General features: G+C 41.7%; 1 long non-coding RNA gene across 1 annotated transcript; it reads right to left on the bottom strand.

Annotated features, from left to right (window-relative positions):
• Nucleotides 1–305: 305 nt before the first annotated feature.
• LOC124291461 lies at nucleotides 306–10,968 on the bottom strand. The gene is made up of 3 exons (XR_006902213.1): nucleotides 10,957–10,968; nucleotides 7,203–7,210; nucleotides 306–392 (listed from the first exon to the last, which is right to left on the bottom strand). It is a non-coding gene; the product is annotated as an uncharacterized LOC124291461 (long non-coding RNA).
• Nucleotides 10,969–15,984: the final 5,016 nt, after the last annotated feature.

Genomic DNA, 15,984 nt, shown 5'->3' with positions numbered 1-15,984 from the left:
AAGGCTGTCAGGCTCGCTGACTTGGTTGACACATATCATCGTTTCCCAGTTGCGTAGATCGATGCTTATGCTGTTGATCACTGGATTGTCTGGCCCAGACTCGATAATTTACAGACCGCCGCCACATAGCTGGAATATTGCTGTGTGCGGCGTAAAACTAAACTCACTCACTTTTACAGTAAAGAACAGGTTCTTGTTCTCATGGGGGTTGGGTTCCATCCCATATTCGAACCCATACACAAAAGCGGAAGTCTGACAACTGAAAGTCCAGATCACCTACATTGTGTTCCCCACTGACCAGTGTAAATGGGCTCGTCCGAAAGCTATGACTACACACACTGCTTTTTAGAAATGGTCAGATGTAACATATGCTATATTTGGGATTACACTTTCTCTGAAACGTTTGCCCTCTTGATCTTTTACAAGCCACTGTGACGTAGCCGGAACAACCCTTACACAATAAATCTGACCATGGCGCTATATATACCTTTATAACAATGAAAGTGTCCCTAAATGTGTGAATCCCGAGAACCCTGCAGGCGACGAACATGTATCCGACTACAGTAACGCAAAACAGATCTGTCCCCTGATAATCAACACTGATTGCAATCTAATATCCTCCATGCTCGTTCTAGCACATATCATGTAATAAAGTCCTCATTGGGAACCTCTTCTGGTCCTGCTGGTGTCTTGCCTTCCGCTGTATCATGTAAGGTTAGCCTTTACAGCCCTACAGATATCGCCGTCCTCACTCCCGTAATGGATGGTCCTCCGTAAACATGTCAGCACGCTTACTGCTGCAGCAATTCTAGCGTAAAGGGAATTTCCTCCTAATAAGCTCTTTTGTATGGCAAATATCCTGCAATCAGTCTGAGAATATTTGTCCGTCCTTATCGGGAGTATCTTGCGTTAAATTAGGATGATGTATTGTGGTGGTACGATGATACGTGGACATAGAAGGGCGCGGAGGTCAGGTATGAAGTCTCGAGGCCGAAAGGAGATTCTCGTCGCCGGGCCGTTATGCTTCTCATAAAGGAAACGTACCACTGATTTCCATTCGTCGGCATAAATACAGACTCTCGAGGTGGATGACTACAGTTCCGGTCGAATTAACCTGAAATAAAATTAGAAAAATAGCTTTTCTCCATTTCGCTGGTTAAAAGAACCAGGATTAATACAACCTTCTACATACGTACGTTTGTGTTGGTTTCCGTGGTGAATAAAACAGTCAATAGGATGAGCTTTGCATTAGAATTTTCAAGATGTGTGTGCGAAGAAGTTGATAGGGAAGTAGTATCTCATCTTAATGACAATTTCTGATTTATTTAAACACTGTCTCGTGTGAATAAATATTTTCTGGATTGTTATAGTTATATCAGGCATAATACTTGAAAATGTCTATATCAGGAAGTGTTTAAAGACGTTTTCAAATACTATAGAGGTCTTTCTCCAGAATGCTCATCTAGGGGTCTCCTCGCACCACATAACTAGCTCATCACGCCTATTACATAAAACTACAGGGCGAGTTACTGAAAAGGGACGTACAACCAGTCTGGCCGAATATGTAAATTCGAACAAACACTTAATTCGGATTCGCCATCGTCAGGCGAACTGTGCAGTGTAGTGTACTGTAGTGAAGTCGCCAGTGTCATGGCCACTGTCATCACTTCAGTAAATGTGTGAAATAGTTTCCAAATTTTGCTAGTCAGTCGGGCTAGCTATGCCTGAAAATTAGCCCACAAAATAATTCACCAGCTCGAAATTTGAATGCAGAAACCAAGCAAAAGATTACGAAAACGTAAAATACCATCAAAACATAAAAGAAACCACATGTCTGAATGTCTGAAATATTTTGTTTAAGCTCAATTAACTTAAGTAAGTCGGAGAGTTGATATTTACAAAATGGCCCCATGAAAATGCATTAGTCATTCGGGCCAGTGACTGGAGATTTACTGGCCCGACTGGACTTTTACTAGCCACGGGCTAGCGGGCCAGTGGCTATTTTGCACACTGAAATGTCATCGTATAAAAATTGCGTAGATGGATGCTCATGATATTGAGCATGATACTGCCTCATCCAGGCTCGATTATTTATTATTATTATTATTATATTATTATTATATTATTTACAGACCACGGTAATTTATGGTGTGGCGTTAAATGCCAAACAAACAAACAAACAAACACTTTACAAACGAATTAAAACAGCTGGACGAACGTTCAAACTCGGAACTGAAAATATTAAAAAATATATTTGGTTTAAAGGTCTCAATATATGTTGACAAGGGCACAGGGAATATCATATTTGCAGAAACGTAACAGTTTAGACTTCCAAAGGTATTGTAGACTTGCTTGGGAAATATCACAGGTGTCTGTTTCCTTGTCGGCGTCAGAGACTGAGCGCAGTGTTCATTCGCAAATCGCCTCACCGATTAATCATCATAGTTCTTGGTCATCCATCACACATGCGGGAGGTATACGACCTGAAATGTTGCCTCCAAGTTGTTATATATCTCGTGGATAATTCTATATAATTACATACAGCAGTGTCTGCAGTGACGGCAACACTACATCACCGCACATTCCAACATCACCCATAAGTCTGCCCAGGCCTATACTAAAGGTCAGAAACTGCCAAATCACCAAATTTGCACTTAACATGCTAGTGGTCAATAAAGATGTCCGATCTCCTGTGAGGAGAAATCACTCTGCCAGTCGCTGGACCCAGGGGGCATCTCCTACAACAGCCCTTCTGTCAGACTATCTCCCCACTTATTGCCCACAGAAACGCCTGTCCTTCACATGTAGGCTTCAGATGCTTTCAATCGTTTCCATCTCCAGAGGGACTGCTTACTGTTCAAGTGGCCATGCCCCATTTATGAGCTGAGATAATTAGACTCTCCAAGATCTTGTTGAGGCTGAAACGTCCATATGACCAGTCGGATTGCAATGGGTTCTGATAAGGAATGGCGGTATTTTATTAGCCTGATAGCTGATTAGTACACAGTGGAGGAAAGTGCAGTACTTCTGTGTAAACATGCCTGTTTGCACAGTTAAGATGATGTTGCTCCTGCTTTCAGTAGCTCATCTTGTTTCTTCTGACATTTCTTTTCATTTATTTGACTATTTGGGAAGCACTGTTGGTAGATGGCTGAAGGGTGTCACAAGACTAATCTTTCACGAATGTTATTTATAATTGAATAATGTTGTTCATATTGTTTACGGTATGATTCAGTCGAAGTTCATAAGATTGTTCGAACACTAGTTATAAGTTGTCGGGATTGTATTACTGACTAATGTAAGCAGTTGTGTGAAAGATGCTATAAGTAGGTGCTTTTTGGCGTTGAGAGTGGTCTGGAGAGTGAAGTGAGGTGAGGTGAGGTGAGGTGAAATTGGGTTTAACGTCGTGCTTGAGAATATTTCGCTTATATGACGACGTGCATGCGTGTGTGTATGTGTATGTGCGGCTGCTTGTACTAGCCCAGACTTAAGCTGGTTTTATAGTGCTAGCCCACTGAGATACCATGCCGCAGTGAAGCATGAATACCCAACTCAGACACATTATACTGACTCTGAGCCGACCAGTCCTTGTTGTACCCATTAATGCCGAGCACCAGGCAGGGACCGTCTGGAGAGTGTCATAGGTTAACCTGCCAATTTTAAAAAACTATATTACGGACAAACGCATGTCTCAGTCTTCTAACATTTTTTGTTACCAAAAGTTGTGTGAAGAGCGGATTTTCACCTTAATATCCAGCCTTGGCATATTTTAGAAGTCATTAATGTTGGTAGGTGAATATTATTACTGCCGTTATTTCTTACGCAACTGCCAATATGTTTTGTACTGCCAACGTATTTGTTCTACCATTGCATTTTGTACAATAATCTGTATTGAAATCAAGACCTAGTTAATTTTATAATTATGCTTTTTAAACATTTCTTTGTTGATTTCATATTGAATATGTTTTCGTACCTATGTCTGCTAGGTTATTGTTTCAATTTCGAAAATTGTTCTAACCTGTGAGAGAAATGGTTTAATAGGAAAAGACAAGGGATAAGGAAGAAATGACATTGGCAATTTTCCAAAACGTCAAAATGTTGTGATGTTTGAACGAAAGTGCCAAGTTTTTTCATATTTATTCAAGGAACCTAACTTATTTTCTTAACTTTAACCTCACGCTGCTGTACTATCGTCGAAACACATAATTTATAGCTAACTGAATGATATGGGGATAATGACAGATATATTGTTCTGCTCTATGCGTTATATATCTTGGCAGATATATTCAGGCAGACAGACAGACAGACAGACATTATATTCCCTATAAAGGCCAAATACCTACATTAAAAATGAATTACAAAGTTGAAACAAGCGCACATTTACAGGTTACAGGTTTATGCTTTGACAATTGCAGCTCCAGTTTTATGTATACATTTAAAAAATACAAACATTTATGATAATATTTGTTTAAATTTATGGTAGATATATTCAGGTTCAACCTTAAACGAGTTAAACATGTCCTCATGTTTCTGGACACGCAACTATTCAGCAAGAACGGACTCGAAGTGGGTGAGCATGTCCAACCGACACTCAAAACCTGATGTATATTCGTGTGGATGTTGTTGTTTTGTATTCTGGTCGACCTGTAGTTGAAAGTACTGTAGTGCATGATCAACACTCCACGTCAACAATGGCTTGAAGTCATGGCTTGCAGTCTTACCATGTGACAACTTACGTCAAGGGTTAACTCCACTTGGCGCCAACGTGTGTGGAAGTCAAGGTTGACTGCAGAAAGATCGCTCACTGAAGTCGTGGCTTATCGGATTAACAAAGTGTAGGTTGTCTGTAGAACGTAGGTTCTAACACATTCCCTCGATACTGACAGTCTGCTTCACAAGCATGGTGCCACAATCACACTGCAATTACCCGTCAGCACTTTTATGCCGTCGAGTCAACACTGTCAATGCTATATTCAATATTCGCCATACTGTACAGTCATGACTGCCAGAACCGTTTGTCAATACTGACAGCGCCTGAGTGTCCACCATGTCAAAGCCTTATTGGACTTGTGAGACGTCCCTTAGGCATCTAGGATCGCAATCAACATAGTACTGAGAATGTGGAGTCGTGCGATACATCTGTGGACAAATCTCGAATTCCTATGCACAAACCCGGGATGAATACCAAACATTGTCTGAAGGTTTTTTCTCGCATTTCACAAAGCTCTTGTCAAACACGATGTGTATCGTCTCGCATAATTGTATCTACACTCGTGTGTATTTATTGGAAAACATTATCTGACGATGAATATTTATAGATTCGGTAGAAAATGGCAGTTTTCAATCATAATATGCATGTCTGTGGAAGCCGTTTCAGGAGACAAAACTTTTCCTTGTGAAATTTATGATTCCGAAACATATTGTCCAATATTTAAATATATTATAAAGAACATGATTTTTTGACGTATGTGTCAGGCTATCTTTTTTAGATAACGAATTAACGCCAAGCTGAACTCGTAACATCCCCGTGAACTGTTTTATCTGTCAACATCCAGAATACTTGTGTGGCTATTTCATCCACTGTAGCTAGCCAGAGCTATCAACAGCATTGTCATGATATCCGTAAACAATAAGTACATGAACCCTCCTCCACAGTGTTAATAACTCTGCCCAACATATAGCTGGAATATTGCTGAGTGCGGCGTAAAACTCAACCCACTCACTCACTAATAACCGGGCTACAGCATGTGCACGCACCCCGCTGTCCGCCTGGGAAGCCACATTTGAAAAATACCAATTGCCGCTAAAGCCACATCTCAAGTGCAAACCTCGGTGCCGCGAATCGCCGCGAAAGCCACAATAAGTAAGGGAATCAATACCGTGTTTTCAAATAAGCGTCAGCCATTGATCACAATGGATTACACTTGTTTTAGTGACTTGTCCTTTGTTTGTTTAGTTGACATATGATGGGCGGCTTCTATATCCTCGTCGAAGTTTTTAGTTAACATATGATAACATTAATCTTTTTATGTTTATTTTGTTCTTGCATCTTGCATTCTCTGCTTTTATTGTAGATTATTATCTTAATTTCGATGTAAATAATCTGTTCTGAGATAAAATGATACATGCTAATGGGTTATTCTATGGAAAAGGACAATTTCAGGTTTTGTTTTAAGAAAACTGTATTTGTATCTTGTGCATTTCTTTATGTTTTCATGTAAACTACTTGTATGATTGGTATATTGCATCAGCAGAGAAGTTTGGACAACTTTCCATAAACCGTATTGTGACGTTTCAACTTTAAATCAAAATGGCGGTGGGGTAGCCTTGTGGTTAAAGCGTTGGCTCGTCACGCCGAAGACCCGGGTTCGAATCCCCACATGGGTACAATGTGTGAAGCCCATTTCTGGTGTCCCCCGCCGTGATGATGCTAGAATATTGATAAAAGCGGCGTAAAACCAAACAGTCAGTCAGTTTAAATCAAAGTGTCATTACCGCAACAGCGGCAAAAATACTCAGTTTGGAAAATCTACTCATACATTTTGCTTAAAAACAGCAATGAAATGGAAAGAGTTGTTAGGAGTTACATATGTATATAAGTATATTTGTGCTATAAATGGTTATTCTTCTAAATTGCCTTTTCCGTTTTTAGCAAGAATGTAAACCTAATAACCGAGGCAACAACAGCTCTTATCTCAAACAGTTATGAGAAAAGGATAAAACATTGAATTCCTTTGACCCTCTCATAAGTTAAAATCCTTCAAAGAAATTAATAATTCGTTGTATAATCATTAGATAAATAATTCGTAAAAGGTGTTTGAGTACCTACGTGAGGCAGCTTGTTTTCGTGATCTGGCCCCGATTTCTCGAAACAAACTTAAGTCTAATTTTTTCACTTAAGTTTGAGTTTTTTTCTCAAATTTGTGAAAAAGCGGGAAAATGCATTTCCTACAAGATACTGATATTGATATTGAACCTAAATTAAGCAGACAATCTGACTTTGGTAGATAGGCTACCTGAGTTGTTTTGGTTCTTAGAAATGCAACTGAGTTAGAAACTCAGCTGTTTCAAATTGTCAAACTCAGTTTGAAATTTGAGTAAAAACTTAAGTTTGTTTCGAGAAATCGGGACCTGCGGCTCATTTCACGAAGCAGCCTTTACTAATGTAAACCTCCCATTCTTTAACATTGTACTAAGGTTACCTTAGTGACTTACGATCACCTTAGCGCTTTGTGAAAGGAGGCCCTGGACTTTGATATCCATTATTTACGGTAACATGGATTAGCTAATAGCACATTGCCGGTAGAGCCACATTCATACCATCACTCAACCATGCCCATTGTCGGTCGAGCCATTTTCAGCTCTGTTTTTCTTAAATGTGGCTATCCCGGGCTGTAAAGAGCACCTCAGCCTCGTGTTGGGGCGGGTGCTATTAAATTCGGACGCTCATCGAGTAGGACCCCGATGCCTCTTTAGTCAACCAACCCAAGACGGTCCAGTGATACAGTTTTATAGTTTATGGTCGTATTTTGGTTAAGATGGTTTGTGCCAGTCAGCTGGCTTAATAGGATGCCTATATGTTCACATATAGGCATGAAGTTCACATGCTATTTTCCTGTCCAAAATATTCTGCACTTCGAATGAAATATTTACCTTGGCTAACTTCTGTTGTGCCAAACAAATGTAACCTCATCAAACTTATTTCTTCACAAAATCCACAAACAATCAAATTACTATCATTATATTTGAAGCATGTATTTAACGCACGCCGTTCTTAATTATAAGTTTTGTTTATTATGTCACATCCACGTGACAAAATATAATATTCTGCTGTCATTGTACCTTAGGTCATAAGGCCTATAGTATTGAATAAACTAGTCTGAGTCTATATGTTTCTGATGACTGTTTAAGTTGTTATCGCTGTAAGGTTGAACAGGTGCAGTTGCCTGGTTAAATATTGACTCACTCACTCTTTAAACTGGAGTGTATAACCGACTCCATAAGCTAGTGGATAGAGTGTCTGCCGGGAGATTGTAAGGTAGGTGGTTCGATCAGACACTGACGTCATAATATACTTATTGGTACCCAGCCTGACGCTTGTCGCTATGGGGATAACCCACAAAGTCCTGACTTGTACCAGCAGCCCAACACACACGTTAATGCACGTTCCAGACCAATAATCGTTAAGCCGATCTTAAACCCCACCGCCAATATCACGTAGTGACCAGTGTCAACGGTGGCAGTAAACGTTCAGAGACCTCTCCCAACTCCGGCTGAGAGTCGCACTATGTCAGTGTGCTACGTCACCTTAATTACATTTGAGTCAAATCATCTGCACAATCTGTGGAATCTGGCATATCTACCATCTTCTGAAGGAGGGGACCAAGTAATTATGTTTATATCGATCAGTTAAGTCTGGTCCATTATGGAAATGTGTGTGTCGGCCATGTATATTGTATGTAACATGGTCTGAGATCAATGCTGGGTCGAACAAGTCAGTCGTGTCATGTTCAGAGCTATAGATCTATGTTCCCAAAAGTCCTGAAAAGAAGTGTCCTCGGGTTTAAAACCTAGCAATCAAACGTTGACTGGCGCGCTGGTTTAAAGATTCTGTTTTTCTGCAGACGAGATTTTAGTACTATATTGAACAAACTTTGCGGATAACAACTGACTGACTGAGTTTGGTTTTACGCCGCTGTTAACAATATTCCAGCAACATCACGGCGGGGGACACCAGAAATGGGCTTCACACATTGTACCCATGTGGGGATTCGAACCCGGGTCTTCGGCGTGACGAGCCAACGCTTTGACCACTAGGCTACCCCACCGTCTCTCGGATAACAACAGTTACTTCAGAATGTTTAACATGTTGAGTGCGACGTTTCGATACAGATTCTTGTATCGTTATCAAGCAGTCAATCCTGCGTTCAATATTGAACGTCCAAACTTCTAATATGCCACTCAAAGAAGAGATTTTACGTCTTGAATAATTGTCTCAAATCCGAGCAAAACCTTCAACTAGATGTCAGTATAATATATGTAGAATGTTGTCCATAAATGAACACGTATACTTATGAATACATATGTTGTACACTTTTTCTATTTATGAGCTGAATAAATATAACCAAATGCTCCGTTGGAATGAATTGCGTTCTGAGATGGGATGCTGGCGTCAGCTGTTGAAGCGCTGTACTGTATTGTTCCTGAAACAAGCAACAGTCAACAACCCGTGTCTGATCTACGTGATTGGATCTCATTCTGGCAACATCCTTCCATTCTCTCTGGCTGGTTCCTGGGGGGATATTAGTTATGATTTACCAGCCGAACAGGGCGTGGTTCGAGGGCGATCTTCAGTTCATTCAACACGTGTGTCACCCCTGGGCCACGTTTCACAAAGCTCTCGTAGCGCTACGACTGTCGTAAGTTTATGTTACAGTATAGGAGTACGATAGTCGTAGCGCCACGATAGCTTTGTGAAACGGGGCCCTGTAGCGCACACACCTGTAATCGTGCCCCGCAGAAGGACATGGGGATCTTCATCCAGTTCCCAAATCATGCCCCCTCCATAGCGGTCCTGTTCGGTGCTTGGATTTCTGGATCTTTCTCCTTGCCTGCACCAAACTCGGGCACCATTATCTCAATTCATAAGTGAAACGCGCCTGTCTCTGATGACGGGTCAGCAGGCTACAAATATAGGTTCCCGTAGTGACTGGAGACAAGCCTCACGGAGTCCATTACACACTGAGTGGAAACACCACTGACGTTCCGCAGATCATTTCTGAGTGTTTTGGCAGTAACGATGTCTTGCTATAATCAATAAAACTTGTCTTTTCGTTGTTTTGTGGGACGCCATCAACCACCTGCATGGCGCTGCATTGCTGGTTAAAGGGGCTATGAGATTCAGTCTCAACATTAGGATGACAGATTTCGTTTTTAAACGCAATATTATTAAAAAGCTACACTGACTGAAACAGAAGTGTCTATTACACGTAGACATCTGCTAGTTTAGTTTATGAGGTGTAATGTCAGAAATTAGGACGACAGATTTCGTCTTCAAACGCATATAACTAATTACCATAATTGAAAAGCTACACTGCCTGAACGCAGATGTACACAGGCGTACATAATGTACATGCAATATTTTTATCACCATGAACGAAATTGGGAGTCAAATAAATTAAATCTTTGGAACGCGACTCGTTTGCGGTAATAAATCAATTTTTCACAGGCGTACATGGAGAATAAAATCCAAACTGGCGGAAATGACTATCACGTGTAACGAACAGCGAAAGTAAGGAAGCGAACTCTTTACTGACTGAGTTTGGTTTTACGCCGCTTTTAGCAATATTCCAGCAACATCACGGCGGGGGACACCAGAAATGGGCTTCACGCATTGTACCCATGTGGGGATTCGAACCCGGGTCTTCGGCTTGACGAGCCAACGTTTTAACCACTAGGCTACCCCACCGCCCGCGAACTCTTTAGCTCCATGGTGTACGTTGTATCATTTGTTACTATTTTCACGAGCTATTTATGGGCAGAGATTCGCAGACGGTAATGTAGGAAATACAGTAGACTTCTTTTGGGGCCGAAAAATAGGTTTCTTTTAAGACAATAATCGAACGGAGTGTCCTTAAATATTTGAAATTCGTAAGAATGATTAACTCTGTGAATATAGATTTCAGGAAAATAATGTCACCTCTTGTCGTGTGAACTTTGCCATCTGTCACGGTTACTATCAATGAAACCCCTCGTCTTTTGACTCGATGCGGACTTCGCTGATGCCACCAGAAACATTGATAATTTGAGGACATGTGCTTGGATTGAGTTGGATATCGGACCAATAGAAGCAATAAGGAACCGTCGGCCAGAGTTGGGAAATAGTACCAGACGACCGGTAGTTGTCCCTGTATTGAGTGGTTAGGTTCGACGCCCACGTACGCAGTCTACGATCACAGTACAAACATGAACTTTGACAAAATGGCGGCGGGTCTGCTGGTAGTGATTCTCAGCAGTGATGAAACATGATTTCTTCTCCGATGTGTAGATGGAAGAGAGCTTGTCTACTGACGTCGAAATGAACGTTTTGCACCGAGTTTCGTTCGACAAGTCGACATATTCGATAGCGGAAGCGTGATGGTGTGAGTCATGTCTTGCACACAACGATTTGACTTCGACTAAATTCTTCAACATCATTTTCTTCCGATTATCAATCGACAGAGAGTTTGTTTCAACATGATGACGCTAGGCCACAAACAGTTGGTTTCACTTCTGACTAACTTCATACACCAAACGTCAATGTCTCGCCATGGCCGTCCAGGTCCTCGGATATGTACCCGAAGGATCATCTGTCGGATGATCTCGACAGACGTGCACGTCAGTGATGACAAACTCCGCACTCAGATGCACAAGTGGCCAACGCGGGAAGGATTGGAGGAGAATTCCACAGTGAGCAGTCAAAATAGCAAACGGTACTGATTGAAAGTAGACCCCACATCCCCTCTTACAGAAGACAATCAGTATTGTAATTATGTCTGGATAACATGTGACCATCATCATGCTGAGTATCCTCTTTGCATGAAACATACAAATGTAATTGATAAGTAAAACTGTTCAATGTTAGCCTATACGTTTCTTGTTTTAAGTAGTGAACATTTTTTCTTGTCATATAAGCTTGTAAGTAGAAAACATCTGTATTGTGTACTCTATAACTGTTTTCTTTGTGTACCAAAGAATCTTGACAAAGCCATGTTGTCCGTTAACAGTATTTTCTGCAGCGGCCATGTCCACTGTTTCAGTAAACGGCTACTACAGTGACAGTCGTGTCTCCTGATTGATGACAACTATTGTGAGCATAAAATCAATATCAAATTTCATTAATGAACATAATTATTATATCAACATTACAAACAGCATTAAATTAAATCATAAACATCATTATCATCAAAAGGCATTTCATGACAATCAGAGACCAAATTGAAATAATTTAGAATTCACCAGTTCACCGACAGCGGCTTTAAATTCGCCAAACGTATAATTTATCAGAATCATCTTCACTGATACCGTCATTATTGGAATATCTGATACCAATACACCTTTCACATTCAGTTTGTTATCGGTTTCTGTCCACCCTTAGATAATGATATGTTTGGAGCTGAGCTAACTACGGCATCTTAAGATCCCCCATATCTAAACATAGACCACAGGTCAAACATAACCTTTGACACTCCCTCCTAGTTGGAACTACCAAATGAATCATTTATCCGCTGGGAAGCACTATTAGCAAATATTCTTTTCCCAGTCATCCCATGTTAGGCTCAAGCAATCACCCGCCATGGGTCTTCCACACAACGACCTCCAGATGATTTCTTGGATAATTCGGGGAGAGCTTTTTTCCTCGTTTGCTATATCACAGCTCATCAAGTGAAGTATTTGGGCAGAAAATCCTTCTCTTTACATTGCCTAGACTGCAAACCGTAAGAGAGAATTTGGCCCATTGTATGAGTACGTCATTGATCCGCTCACAATCAATGTCTTCCCACCATCCCACCACCGCTACAAGGGAACACGAATCATGGCGGGACATTGAAAGAAGAGATACCCAAAAATAATGGGAGGATTAAGAATGGTTTAAATGTACACTCTAACAAGAACGTGAAGAAATTACACGCATGCCTATTTTGAATGCACAAAACATCAACTAGTATGGTCACTGAAGGGTTTTAATTCAAATCGAAACCCACTGCACTTGAATGTTCCCTGTATCGAAGTGAGTCTAAAATATGCTCGTACTGATTGGAAATTTCTATAAGGGTGCATCATGTGTAAAGTTGGAAAACAAGCTGATAGAAAAGGAAATGATGCGGAAAAGGGTCCTGAAATTAAGAACATTGTTTCCGAATGATGTTTCGTGATTTCTTTGAGAAATACCGAACTCGAGATGAAACTGAACATAATTTTGCATGTTTTTTCCAGGCTGTAAAATGTCCTTATTGATAGGAATATCGATCTGGTGAAATTTGATATCTATGGAAGCGTGTTGTATTATCGGATGTAATGTTACATTGGACAGTGATATTGTCATGTGAAGATGCGTCCCTGGTTGGATAGAGTTTACGCAAACTTTTATGAAATAGAAGCATGGGTATACGATACATTTGGACCATCGGAGCAGTGCCAACTTGTCAGAGGGGTACACACAGCAAGTGGTCAAGGCTACGAGTTATCGGACTTCCATTTTGTGGAAGCTCCGATGGCTGGGTGGGTTAGATCGCTGACTATATGTGCAGGCAATTTGGTGCCTCACTCTGAAAAGTCTTGGTTCGAATGCCGAATGGGACACAACCTCCAAAGTACTAGAATTCGTGCTTTACTGGGAAAGTGTAACCCCAAATTTGTTACTCTTGTTACAGGTCCTAGTTTGGTTTTGCTTCATGATGGTTTGGTTTTTATTTATAATTGGCGTTAAAATTGTCAAACTATCACCGATGGAATAAAAGTAACCAAACAAATTAATTCAACTGCACAAAACTGCAGAAGCGTGCATGAAAGAAATAGTTTGATGCATTTAGTAAAGGTTGAGTGATTCTTACCCTTCATACTCCAATATCCGTTAACACCTCTAAACCTAACTTCAGTTCTAAAACCAGAGCATCAACCGCTTTGAGTGAATGTTTCCGAATTAAACATGTCAGGATTGGAAAATATTGTTACCAAAATAAGTTGTTAATCTGATTACCAGACGCAGCAAACCTTTCCTCTGCGGTAACACATCTGGTATGAAGCTCATGTATACCTGGCCATCAGACGCAGCAAACCTTCCCTCTGCGGTGACACATCTGGTATGAAGCTCATGTGTACCTGGCCATCAGACGCAGCAAACCTTCCTCTGCGGTAACACATCTGGTATGAAGCTCATGTGTACCTGGCCATCAGACGCAGCAAACCTTCCCTCTGCGGTGACACATGTGGTATGAAGCTCATGTGTACCTGGCCATCAGACGCAGCAAACCTTTCCTCTGCGGTAACATCTGGTATGCTCATGTGTACCTATCAGACGCAGCAAACCTTCCCTCTGCGGTGACACATCTGGTATGAAGCTCATGTGTACCTGGCCATCAGACGCAGCAAACCTTCCCTCTGCGGTGACACATCTGGTATGAAGCTCATGTGTACCTGGCCATCAGACGCAGCAAACCTTCCCTCTGTGGTGACACATCTGGTATGAAGCTCATATATACCTGGCCATCAGACGCAGCAAACCTTCCCTCTGCGGTAACACATCTGGTATGAAGCTTCATGTGTACCTGGCCATCAGACGCAGCAAACCTTCCTCTGCGGTAACACATCTGGTATGAAGCTCATATTACCTGGCCATCAGACGCATCAAACCTTTCCTCTGTGGTGCCAACACATCTGGTATGAAGCTCATATATACCTGGCCATCAGACAGCATCCTTCCTCTCCGTGGTATGATGAAGCTCATATATACCTGGCCATCAGACGCAGCAAACCTTCCCTCTGCGGTGACACATGTGGTATGAAGCTCATGTATACCTGGCCATCAGACGCAGCAAACCTTCCCTCTGCGGTGACACATCTGGTATGAAGCTCATATATACCTGGCCATCAGACGCAGCAAACCTTTCCTCTGCGGTAACACATCTGGTATGAAGCTTATGTATACCTGGCCATCAGACGCAGCAAACCTTCCCTCTCCGGTGACACATCTGGTATGAAGCTCATGTGTACCTGGCCATCAGACGCAGCAAACCTTCCCTCTCCGCTGACACATGTGGTATGAAGCTCATATATACCTGGCCATCAGACGCAGCAAACCTTCCCTCTGTGGTGACACATCTGGTATGAAGCTCATGTATACCTGGCCATCAGACGCAGCAAACCTTTCCTCTGCGTGGTATGACACATCTGGCAAACCTATGAAGCTTTTGGCTGTATATGTGCCTGGCCATCAGACGCAGCAAACCTACCTGGCCATCAGACGCAGCAAACCTTCCCTCTGTAATAACACATCTGGTATGAAGCTCATATACCTGGCCATCAGACGCAGCAAACCTTTCCTCTCCGGTGACACATCTGGTATGAAGCTCATATATACCTGGCCATCAGACGCAGCAAACCTTTCCTCTGCGGTAACACATCTGCTATGAAGCTCATATATACCTGGCCATAAGACGCAGCAAACCATTCTTCTGCGGTGACACATGTGGTATGAAGCTTATGTGTACCTCTGGCCATCAGACGCAGCAAACCATTCCTCTGCAGTGACACCTGTGGTATGTAGCTCATGTGTACCTGGCCATCAGACGCAGCAAACCTTTCCTCTGCGGTGACACATGTGGTATGAAGCTCATATATACCTGGCCATCAGACGCAGCAAACCTTTCCTCTGCGGTAACACATCTGGGGCTCCTTTCACAAAGCACTAAGGTGATCGTAAGTCACTATGGTAACCTTAGTGTAATGTTAAAGAATGGGTGTTAAGGTTAACCTTAGTAAAGGTTGCTTCGTGAAAAGAGCCCCTGGTATGAAGTTCATGTGTACCTGGCCATCAGACGCAGCAAACCTTTCCTCTGCGGTGACACATCTGGTATGAAGCTCATATATACCTGGCCATCAGACGCAGCAAACCTTTCCTCTGCGGTAACACATCTGGTATGAAGCTCATGTGTACCTGGCCATCAGACGCAGCAAGTTCTTCTATAGACAGCTCTGTACACATATATGTGTATTGGTCCAGCCAAAGCATCATGTTTACCGTATGACTACTTGGCGTGGTGTTCGAAATAATGTTGTTGCAAGTTGATTCGCAACTAGAATGATGTACAAATTATACAATGTATTCTCATTATTATTTGTACATCATTGGCTTCCACGCCTGTTCTTTGTCTACTCTCTGGCTTCATCAACTTTCTGCCTAGCCAATTATGTTAATTATGTTGTTTTCTTTGTTACATTGTTACA

Source organism: Haliotis rubra, unplaced genomic scaffold (assembly GCF_003918875.1).
Source record: "Haliotis rubra isolate DU_JTF1 unplaced genomic scaffold, ASM391887v1 Scf492, whole genome shotgun sequence".
NCBI lineage: Eukaryota > Metazoa > Mollusca > Gastropoda > Lepetellida > Haliotidae > Haliotis > Haliotis rubra.
This window is presented reverse-complemented; position numbering and strand designations above follow the sequence as displayed.